The sequence below is a fragment of the Mustelus asterias genome, chromosome 4 (assembly GCF_964213995.1).
Source record: "Mustelus asterias chromosome 4, sMusAst1.hap1.1, whole genome shotgun sequence".
Taxonomy (NCBI): domain Eukaryota; kingdom Metazoa; phylum Chordata; class Chondrichthyes; order Carcharhiniformes; family Triakidae; genus Mustelus; species Mustelus asterias.
Window position 1 is genome coordinate 96,316,911 of NC_135804.1, and position 11,451 is coordinate 96,328,361.

The 11,451-nt window shown below is 50.1% G+C and overlaps 1 protein-coding gene across 1 annotated transcript in view; it reads right to left on the bottom strand.

The window, feature by feature from the left end:
* Nucleotides 1–11,451, bottom strand: part of LOC144492871 (ras-related protein Rab-38-like) — a 94,084-nt gene that overhangs the window by 3,908 nt on the left and 78,725 nt on the right. The gene's annotated exons all lie outside the window — the stretch shown is intronic.

Consider the following 11,451-nt stretch of genomic DNA (forward strand, 5'->3'; position numbering starts at 1 on the left):
CACACACACACCCACACACACACACTCTCTCACCCACACACACACTCTCTCACACACACACCCACACACACACACTCTCTCACACACACACCCACACACACACTCTCTCTCACACACACACCCAGACATACACACACACACACTCTCTCTCACACATACACCCAGACATACACACACACTCTCTCTCTCACACACACACCCAGACACAATGTAAAAGGCGGGGGTGAATAACAAAAAAAAGTTTTACAACTGTAGATATTACAGTACAAAAACCACAGAAATTAATTTTACTTCATGCCTTCCAGAGTCAAAGTTGAATGAAGAATTATTTCACTTAGGACGTTGAGTTCAGCTGGCTGAAGATAAGAGTTGTAGAGTTCACTTGGTGATTGGTGTGGATATCACAGATGAATTACACAGAGACTGGGTCGATTTTACAAGCAATGGTAGGAAATCTACCAGCAGAAACAGACTTCCCTTGCGGTCAGTGTTGGGACCCTTGCTCTTCCTGATATATTACTGACCTAGACTATGGTGTTCAGGACATGATTTTAAAATTTGCAGATGACGTGAAGATTGGAAAGTTTGTCAACTGTGATGGGGATAGTCTTAAACTTCAAAGGACCTAGGCATATTAGTGGATTGGGCAGACAAATGGCAGATGAATGAAGTTCAATGCAGAGAGTGTAAGGTGATTCATTTTGATGGGAAGATTATAGAGAGGCAATATAAAGTAAAGAGAGAAACTCTAAAGGAAGTATAGAAACAGAGGGACCTCGGTGTATATGTATAGAACTAATTGAAAATGACAGTGCATGTTAAGAGAGCAGTAATAAAGCATATAGTATCTTTAGTCTGTATTAATAGGGCATTAAATGTAACAGTAAGGAGATCATGTAGAACTTGTATAAGATATTAGTTAGGCTTCATCCGAAATACTGCATCCAGTTCTGGGTACCATACTTGAGGAAGGATGTTGAAGGCAATGGAGAGAGTACAGAGCAGGTTCAGAAGAATGATTCCCGGGATAAAGAACTATAACTATGAGGATAGATTGGAGAGGTTGGGACTGTTTTCCTTGGAGAAAAGAAGGCTGAGAGGGGATTTGACAGAAGGATTGAAGATTCTGGGGGATATGGGTGGGCAGGGTAAACAGAAAAAACTGTTCTGACTCAAGAGAGCATCAAAGCAAAAGGGCACAGATTCAAAATAATTGGCAAAAGGAGTAACAGTGCTGTGAGGAAAAATGTTTTTCCCCAGGGAGTGATTGGAGTCTGGAATGAACATCCTGATTTGGTGCCTGAGGCAGGTTCGATCGAGGTATTCGAAAAAGAAATGGATTGCTATCTGAAAAGAAAGAGTATATAAGGTTGTAGGATAAGGCAGGGGAGCGGGACAGGGTAGAATGCTCTTTTAGAGAGCTAGTACAGACTTGATGGGCTGAATGGCCTCTAATGATTCTGTGATTTTGAGATTCTGTGGAGGACCTGCGAGATGATAACCTACTGCTTGTTCAGCATGGCAGCTGGACTCTTTTTCAACTGATGTTAAAACAGCAAACAGAGGATTTCTCAGTTCTCAAAGTTATATGGAGATTTCTTCAAAGAACAAAGAACAGTACAGCACAGGAAACAGGCCCTTCGGCCCTCCAAGCCTGTGCCGCTCCTTGGTCCAACTAGACCAATCGTTTGTATCCCTCCATTCCCAGGCTGCTCGTGTGACTATCCAGGTAAGTCTTAAATGATGTCAGCGTGCCTGCCTCCACCACCCTACTTGGCAGCGCATTCCAGGCCCCCACCACCCTCTGTGTAAAAAACATCCCTCTAATATCTGAGTTATACTTCGCCCCTCTCTCCTCCACAATGACTTCCACAAGGGATATTCATCCAAGGTCTGGAGTTCACTTTGATTTCAAGACTGATAATACACCAGTCATTAGTTGTTGAAAGAGTAACCATCCATATTGAGTGTCTGGTGTTGGAAAGCCATTGTCTAGGCAGAGCCACTGACTAGAAAGGTGAGCTTATCAGACACAAAGGATGTCCCTTTGGTTCCTTTATGAAATGGGCCTGGACAGTCCCACGTATGAAATGAGTCTCTGAGCAGCTTTGCAAGCATAACGAGTTTCGATGTGCAAGTCTCCTGGTTTTTGTGATTACAAGGAGTCTGTACAATGAGGTGTAAGATACCACAGACTGAGAAAAGAAAAACTTTGGGTTTTTTTGACTCCTGAGATAGGCAAAGGGCCAACCTTGTGGTCATGTGACTTATAGCAGCCAGCATTTCTGGTTCAGTAGAAAGTCAATTTTTAAAAATAGAAAAGGAATAATTTCTGGATTTCTTTTCACATCATATGGAACCCAACGTTTTACATGCAGTACCCTACTAGAAGCATGGAATCAAGGGACTGAATTTTTGTTCCAGAGTTGGGCACTGATATTGGCTGTATCTTCGGGTCCTGTCCCTACATCAAATTGCTACCTGATGTTTGATGCAATTTTGATGAGCTGGCCAATTAGTAGCCAGGATGCACATCCACCATCCAAGAAATGATAGCAGGTGTGCTCCAAGGCTGGATGGACAATAGGATACCCTTTAACAATGGCACATTTGCAGCCCCATGATAAGTAGTGGGAGCTGCTGATTCAGCTTAGGAGAGACAGGATACTTCAAGCTATGGGCAGCTTCTGAAGGTTTTTTAAAAATTAAACAATAAAAGAGGCCACAACTGCCAGGCCATCATCATGGAGGGGATGCCCTTCCACAGAACAGGCTGTGACCACCTTGCAAGTGCAGCACCAGTTTGGGGGAGAGGAGGGTTTAAATGCACGAGATGGAATGCTGCCCTCTGGTCGGTCAGCAGGAGGCCATCTCCATTCATCAGTTAAGATTTGAAAGACTGTAAGACCATAAGACCATTAGACACAAGAGCAGAATTAGGCCACTCGGCCCATCGAGTCTGCTCCATCATTCAATCATGGCTGATATTTTTTTCATCCTCATTCTCCTGCCTTTCCCCATAACCCCTGATCCCCTTATTAATCAAGAACCTATCTATGTCTATCTTAAAGACACTCGGTGACCTGTCCTCCACAGCCTTCTGCGGCAAAGAGTTCCACAGATTTACCACTCTCTGGTTGAAGAAATTCCTCCTCATCTCTGTTTTAAAAGATCATCCCTTTAGCCTGAGGTTGTGCCCTCTGGTTCTAGTTTTTCCTCCTAATGGAAACATCCTCTCCATGTCCACTCTATCCAGGCAACGCGGTATCCTGTAAGTTTCAATAAGATCCCCCCTCATCCTTCCAAACTCAAACAAGTACAGACCCAGAGTCCTCAACTGTTCCTCATACAACAAGCTCTTCATTCCAGGGATCATTCTTGTGAACCTCCTCTGGGCCTTTTCCAAGGCCAGCATGTCCTTCCTTAGATACGGGGCCTAAAACTGCTCACAATACTCCAAATGGGGTCTGACCAGAGCCTTATACAGCCTCAGAAGTACATCCCTGCTCTTGTATTCTAAGGTTCCAGTTTGTATCTGTACAGTGGCCTCAATAAGATCCACTATAGGGAGATATTTGGCTACCTGCTCCTTAATGGCGGGTCACCGTTATCCTTCACCACCCTTCAATCCTAAACCAACATTACTTAAAAATGGGTCAGAGGCAGGAAATTGCGGTCCTGTCCACCTCCATGGCCTTTTGAAAATTCAGGCAGGGAATTTATTTTATAATGCAATGGTGTCTTTAATATCTACCTCAACCACCAGATCAGGCAGCTGGGCTTGGGTTTAATTACTTATTCGAAGGACAATATTGCAACTTTGCAGTGTCAGCTGAGGTTATTGGGTGTATTATTCACCACTTCAAAAAAGTGGCATTGCACCCGCAAGCACATCCAGTGCTGGATTTGATGCGGCCAATCACAGGGTGTGCCAGAACCCACCACAGTCAGAAGTTTAGAAATATATAGAAAAAAAATTAAGAGAAAATATCCCTCAGAAGCAAAAGCTGTGACTTTGGCTTTAAAAAAATGGAACTTAAAGTAACAAAAGACAGGAGTTGCTGCAGAGCTTTTTTAGGAGAGCATACAGAAGGAGGTCTTTAAAGTAAAAAGGAAAAAAAAATGCCCAGGGAACTGCAGGACCTGTCCTAGAAATATGGGAAAAAGAAGAGGCTGGAACAGGCAGGCTCCCAATGGATCGGCTAATGAAATTAACAAATCAAGGAATGGATACATCAAAAGAAGTAAAAAAAAACCACACTCTCAAGGCAGCTAAAAGTTTTGGAGTGTTGGAAGAGAAGTTTAAAAGTTTTAAAAGGTTCAAAGGAGGACCTGTCAATTTCACACCAAAACTTCAAAAGCATGGGAAAAGCACAGAGAGCGAACTGGCAGCTGCTGACAGTTTAAATAAAAGTTGATAGTCTTAAAGCGGCAATGCATTTAAAGTGGTGATACGTTTAATGCAGCAATCACAAAAAGGAACAGTGGGCAATGGACAGGAAAATTGGAGAAGCATGATGCCAAAGCAAGAGAATGAGGCCAGGCTGGATGGTTTTTACTTTAATGTTAGGAATGTAATAGGTAAGACTGACGAGTTAGAAGTGTGGATTGACACAGAGAAATGTGATGTTATTGTCATCATAGAGATATGGTTGAGGCAAGGGCTGGACTGGCAACTCAATATTCTGGGGTATAGGATCGTTAGGTGAGACAGAAGAGGGTGTAAAAAGGGGGGTGGTGTTGCACTATTAATTAAGGAGTCAATTATTGCAATAAGGAGAGAGGACATCTTGGAAGGGTCTTCAAACGAGGCTTTGTGGGTAGAATTTAGGAATATAAAGGGGGCAGCCACATAACTGGGAGTGTATTATAGGCCCCCAAAGAATCAGCGGGAAATAGAGGAGCAGATATGTAGACAATTCACTGTGGTGTGTAAGAATAATAATTATACTAGGACATTTCAACTTCTCCAACATAAATTGGATAGTATAGTGGAAAGGTTTTAGAGGGGACAGATTTCTTGAAATGTATTTGGGGCAGTTTTTTTTGTGTCAAGATTTAGAAGGCCCAACAAGGGATGGAGCACAGTACAGGATCTGGTCCTGGGAACAAAGACAGACAAATGGTCAATATGGCTGGGAGGGGGGATATTTTAGTGATGGTGACCACAACATGGTACGGATCAAGTTTGTTATGGGCGAGGAAACAGATGGCCTGCAAAAGATGGCTTTGGATTGGGGGACGGCAGATTTTTAAAAGTAAGGCAGGACCGGCCAAAGTTAACTGAGAATAGTTCTTTTGTGGGAAAATCTGCAACACAATTAGTGGAGGGAATCGAAAAGAAAATGGGGAGAGTACAGCTCCAACATGTTTACTATGGGGTAATGTAAGAGTAATAAGTTCAGGCAATCCTGGATATCTAGGACAAGTCAAAACTAGATAAGGAACTCCTCTACTGATTAAATTCTTCACTGGACTTGCTCTTATTTGCTTTTCATGGAGTTCAATTTATTCTCCATTGTCTCATTCAGTTCTCCTTGCTCTTAATTTCATTTTGTAAATTTTTTGCAATGTTTTATTCTCCCAGTTTGCTGTCAGTCATTTATTTTGTTGTTTAAAGGTCTTCTCGAGAGCTTTTTGCTGATTCCTCTTGATATTTAATAGTTCCTAGTTTCTTTTGAAGTCTTGAATTTCTGCGTTCCTTCTGAGGGAAATCCACCATGTTCTTACTGGACGTGAATATTTCATAAATAGAATCATCATTTCTACTTGTCTTAATTCCAGTCAAACTCTTTGGTTTTCACAGTTGGTCATGTCTGTATCTGACAAGGTGTTAACTTGTTTCCATTCTGCAACAATAACGTGGTTTCCATTTTACTATTGTTCTGTGTCCCCTTCCTTGATCACTTGATTACTTGTAAAGACTCGCATTCCAACCATTATTTTGTAAATTGAGTTTGTGTCTTTATATGCCCTGTTTGTGAACAGAACTCCCACTTACCTGATGAAGGGGCAGCGCTCCGAAAGCTAGTGGCTTGTGCTACCAAATAGACCTGTTGGACTTTAACCTGGTATTGTGAGACTTCTTACTATGTTTACCCCAGTCCAACGCCGGCACCTCCACATCATTTAACCTGGCATTGTGAGACCTCTTACTGTGCTCCCCTTCCCCTGCCAGACTAGTTTAAACTCCTCCCAACAGCATTAGCAAAACTACCAGCAAGGATGTTGGGCTCAATGTTGTTCAGGTGTAGATCATCCCATCCGTTGCCTGAAGGTGAGTGTCGGCCTCGAATCCCGTGCTCTCTTATATGGCTATAAGCGTTATATAGCGATTTAAGAAGTGTGACCGTGTGAAGTGTGTCCCTCGCTGTCCCAGTGAAGTGTGCCCCTCGCTGTCCCGGTGAAGTGTGTCCCTCACTGTCCCGGTGAAGTGTGTCCATCACTGTCCCGGTGAAGTGTGTCCCTCACTGTCCTGGTGAAGTGTGTCCCTCGCTGTCCCAGTGAAGTGTGTCCCTCGCTGTCCCGGTGAAGTGTGTCCATCACTGTCCCGGTGAAGTGTGTCCATCACTGTCCCGGTGAAGTGTGTCCCTCGCTGTCCCGGTGAAGTGTGTCCCTCGCTGTCCCGGTGAAGTGTGTCCCTCGCTGTCCCGGTGAAGTGTGTCCATCACTGTCCCGGTGAAGTGTGTCCCTCGCTGTCCCGGTGAAGTGTGTCCCTCGCTGTCCCAGTGAAGTGTGTCCCTCGCTGTCCCAGTGAAGTGTGTCCCTCGCTGTCCCGGTGAAGTGTGTCCCTCGCTGTCCCGGAGAAGTGTGTCCCTCACTGTCCCGGTGAAGTGTGTCCCTCGCTGTCCCGGTGAAGTGTGTCCCTCACTGTCCCGGTGAAGTGTGTCCATCACTGTCCCGGTGAAGTGTGTCCCTCGCTGTCCCGGTGAAGTGTGTCCCTCGCTGTCCCGGTGAAGTGTGTCCCTCGCTATCCCGGTGAAGTGTGTCCCTCGCTGTCCCAGTGAAGTGTGCCCCTCGCTGTCCCGGTGAAGTGTGTCTCTCGCTGTCCCGGTGAAGTGTGTCCCTCACTGTCTTGGTGAAGTGTGTCCCTCGCTGTCCCAGTGAAGTGTGTCCCTCGCTGTCCCGGTGAAGTGTGTCCCTCGCTGTCCCGGTGAAGTGTGCCCCTCGCTGTCCCGGTGAAGTGTGTCCATCACTGTCCCGGTGAAGTGTGTCCCTCACTGTCCCGGTGAAGTGTGTCCCTCGCTGTCCCGGTGAAGTGTGTCCCTCGCTGTCCCGGTGAAGTGTGTCCCTCGCTGTCCCGGTGAAGTGTGTCCCTCACTGTCCCGGTGAAGTGTGTCCCTCGCTGTCCCGGTGAAGTGTGTCCCTCACTGTCCCGGTGAAGTGTGTCCATCACTGTCCCGGTGAAGTGTGTCCCTCGCTGTCCCGGTGAAGTGTGTCCCTCGCTGTCCCGGTGAAGTGTGTCCCTCGCTATCCCGGTGAAGTGTGCCCCTCGCTGTCCCGGTGAAGTGTGTCTCTCGCTGTCCCGGTGAAGTGTGTCCCTCACTGTCTTGGTGAAGTGTGTCCCTCGCTGTCCCAGTGAAGTGTGTCCCTCGCTGTCCCGGTGAAGTGTGTCCCTCGCTGTCCCGGTGAAGTGTGCCCCTCGCTGTCCCGGTGAAGTGTGTCCATCACTGTCCCGGTGAAGTGTGTCCCTCACTGTCCCGGTGAAGTGTGTCCCTCGCTGTCCCGGTGAAGTGTGTCCCTCGCTGTCCCGGTGAAGTGTGTCCCTCGCTGTCCCGGTGAAGTGTGTCCCTCACTGTCCCGGTGAAGTGTGTCCCTCGCTGTCCCAGTGAAGTGTGTCCCTCGCTGTCCCAGTGAAGTGTGTCCCTCGCTGTCCCGGTGAAGTGTGCCCCTCGCTGTCCCGGTGAAGTGTGTCCATCACTGTCCCGGTGAAGTGTGTCCCTCACTGTCCCGGTGAAGTGTGTCCATCACTGTCCCGGTGAAGTGTGTCCCTCACTGTCCCGGTGAAGTGTGTCCCTCACTGTCCCGGTGAAGTGTGTCCATCACTGTCCCGGTGAAGTGTGTCCCTCACTGTCCCGGTGAAGTGTGTCCCTCGCTGTCCCGGTGAAGTGTGTCCCTCGCTGTCCCGGTGAAGTGTGTCCCTCGCTGTCCCGGTGAAGTGTGCCCCTCGCTGTCCCGGTGAAGTGTGTCTCTCGCTGTCCCGGTGAAGTGTGTCCCTCACTGTCTTGGTGAAGTGTGTCCCTCGCTGTCCCAGTGAAGTGTGTCCCTCGCTGTCCCAGTGAAGTGTGTCCCTCGCTGTCCCGGTGAAGTGTGCCCCTCGCTGTCCCGGTGAAGTGTGTCCATCACTGTCCCGGTGAAGTGTGTCCCTCACTGTCCCGGTGAAGTGTGTCCATCACTGTCCCGGTGAAGTGTGTCCCTCACTGTCCCGGTGAAGTGTGTCCCTCGCTGTCCCGGTGAAGTGTGTCCCTCGCTGTCCCGGTGAAGTGTGTCCCTCGCTGTCCCGGTGAAGTGTGTCCCTCGCTGTCCCAGTGAAGTGTGTCCCTCGCTGTCCCGGTGAAGTGTGTCCCTCGCTGTCTTGGTGAAGTGTGTCCCTCGCTGTCCCGGTGAAGTGTGTCCCTCGCTGTCCCGGTGAAGTGTGTCCCTCGCTGTCTTGGTGAAGTGTGTCCCTCGCTGTCCCGGTGAAGTGTGTCCATCACTGTCCCAGTGAAGTGTGTCCCTCGCTGTCCCGGTGAAGTGTGCCCCTCACTGTCTTGGTGAAGTGTGTCCCTCACTGTCCTGGTGAAGTGTGTCCATCACTGTCCTGGTGAAGTGTGTCCCTCGCTGTCGCGGTGAAGTGTGCCCCTCACTGTCTTGGTGAAGTGTGTCCCTCGCTGTCTTGGTGAAGTGTGCCCCTCACTGTCCCGGTGAAGTGTGCCCCTCACTGTCCCGGTGAAGTGTGTCCCTCACTGTCTTGGTGAAGTGTGTCCCTCGCTGTCTTGGTGAAGTGTGCCCCTCACTGTCCCGGTGAAGTGTGCCCCTCACTGTCTTGGTGAAGTGTGCCCCTCACTGTCTCGGTGAAGTGTGTCCCTCACTGTCTTGGTGAAGTGTGTCCCTCGCTGTCTTGGTGAAGTGTGTCCCTCGCTGTCCCGGTGAAGTGTGTCCCTCGCTGTCCCGGTGAAGTGTGTCCCTCGCTGTCCCGGTGAAGTGTGCCCCTCGCTGTCCCGGTGAAGTGTGCCCCTCGCTGTCCCGGTGAAGTGTACCCCTCGCTGTCCCGGTGAAGTGTGTCCCTCGCTGTCCCGGTGAAGCGTGTCCCTCGCTGTCCCGGTGAAGTGTGCCCCTCGCTGTCCTGGTGAAGTGTGTCCCTCGCTGTCCCGGTGAAGTGTGTCCCTCGCTGTCCCGGTGAAACATGTCACTTGCTGTCCCGGTGAAGCGTGTCCCTCGCTGTCCCGGTGAAGTGTGTCCCTCGCCATCGTGGGGTCCGATTTTGCCATCGCGTTGTGTCCATTTTCAGACATGAAAACATGGTAAAGTTGGGCGTGAAATGAGTAGTGCGATCCGTGCCAGCCTCCGCGTCGGGTCCCCCTTTACCAAGGCCTGATTGTGGGGAGCATGTGGCTGGGGGAATTGGGGGGTATGGGCAGTCACTGTTGATGTGCTCGGGGAAGTAGTGTTCCTTAACCTCTAAACGTGTTTCTCTCTATCTCCCTCCCCCTTCAGAGTGACGAGATGGTTTTTGTGATGCAACCAATTGATCTTGCTGTTCTTTTGGTTGCTGAGCTGAGGAGGAGGAGGAGCTGAAGGAAGAATTGCGGGCACAGGAGGCCCAGGCCTTTCCACTTGCAGGAGTAGAGGGAGATGACCGCCATTGGCAGGGGGTGGCCGCCATTCACCCAGAGGGCGGGGCGCAGGAGAAGAAGGGAGCGGAGACCCCGGCAGTTCCCTGCATGAGTGTCATTTGAACAGATGTCGGTCACCATGTGCCGCCGACGTCTCCACCTCTGAAAGGAGACAGTGCAACACCTGTGCAATCTGTTTATAGAACCTGGCACCTTGATGGGGGCGGGGAGGGGGGGGGGGGCGGGGGGGGGGGGGGGAGGTGGCACCCACTCTCAGTGTCTGTCAAATTGACGGCCGCTCTCAACTTTTATGTTTCTGGCTCCTTCCAGACCCCTAGCGGAGATGTCTGTGGCATCTCCCAGTCAGCTGTGCACACCTGTGTCAAGCAGGTCACAGAAGCCCTGTACGCCCGGGCTGGGCAGTACATCAAATTTAACCTGGACCAGGCCCATCAGGAAGCCCGGGCTGCAGGGTTTGCAGCCATTACAGGGATGCTAATGTTCAGGGGGCCATCGACTGCACACATGTGGCCCTCAAGGCCCCCCTACAGAATCTGCGGAGATTCATCAACAGAAAGGGGTTCCACTCCCTGAATGTTCAATTCGTGTGCGACCACAACATGAACATTATGCATGTCTGTGCAACATACCCAGGCAGCGTGCACAACAGCTTCATTGTCAGGAGCTCGGACATCCCGGAGGCATTTGAGGAGGAACCCAGGCTGCGGGGGTGATATGGGTTACCCGCTTTGGACATGGTTGATGACGCCTGTGCAGAGGCCTGTGACTGAGGCAGAGACCCGCTATAATGAGGCCCATGTAGCCACCCGCGCGATAGTGGAGAGGTGCATTGGCCTCCTCAAAATGCGGTTCCGGTGCCTGGACTGATCTGACGGGGCCCTACAATACAGCCCCCTGATCTCTTCCCGCGTAGTGGTCGTGTGCTGTGCCCTGCACAATCTGGCTCTGCGGAGAGGTGACCTATTGGAGGAGGAGGAGGATGCGGAGGCTGACCAGCTGGGCGGCGCTGGGGAGGATGACCAGCAGGAGGAGGAGGAAGAGGAGGAGGAGGAAGATGATGAAGAGCACGCCGAGGAACACCAACCAGGCGCTGGAGGGCTGGCAGCTCGAATGAGGCATGCAAGGGCAGCAAGGGAGGCCCTGATCACCAGGCAGTTCAGTCACTAGAGGTTTGTGTCTGTGGGTTCCATCCTCCCCCACCGCCCCCCAAAATTCCTTCTATCTCCTGCAACATTGTCACGGCAGAGTGGTGAGCCTGGGTACTCTGTGTTAGTGAGTTTTTTGGCAGGCAGGAGGGTGATGACGACTCACTAAGCACCATTATGATGGTGCCCTGGTGCAAACTAGTCTGACTCCTACCTGAGCTCCACATGCACGCTGGCACCTGGGCTCACGTCTGTGTATTGGGTAAGGGATCTGAAACCCCCATACAGGGCCCTGGGGTGGGTGGGGTGGAGGAGGGGAGGGAATCACTCATGGGGTCTGGGGAACCAATGGCTTCCTTTTCTCAGTGACACAGCATTGAGGGGCCTCCCCAACTGACATCAACATGAAGCATCCCTCCGGCGATCATCAATGGAGGAGGATTCCTATTCGAGACAAATTAGTCACAGGT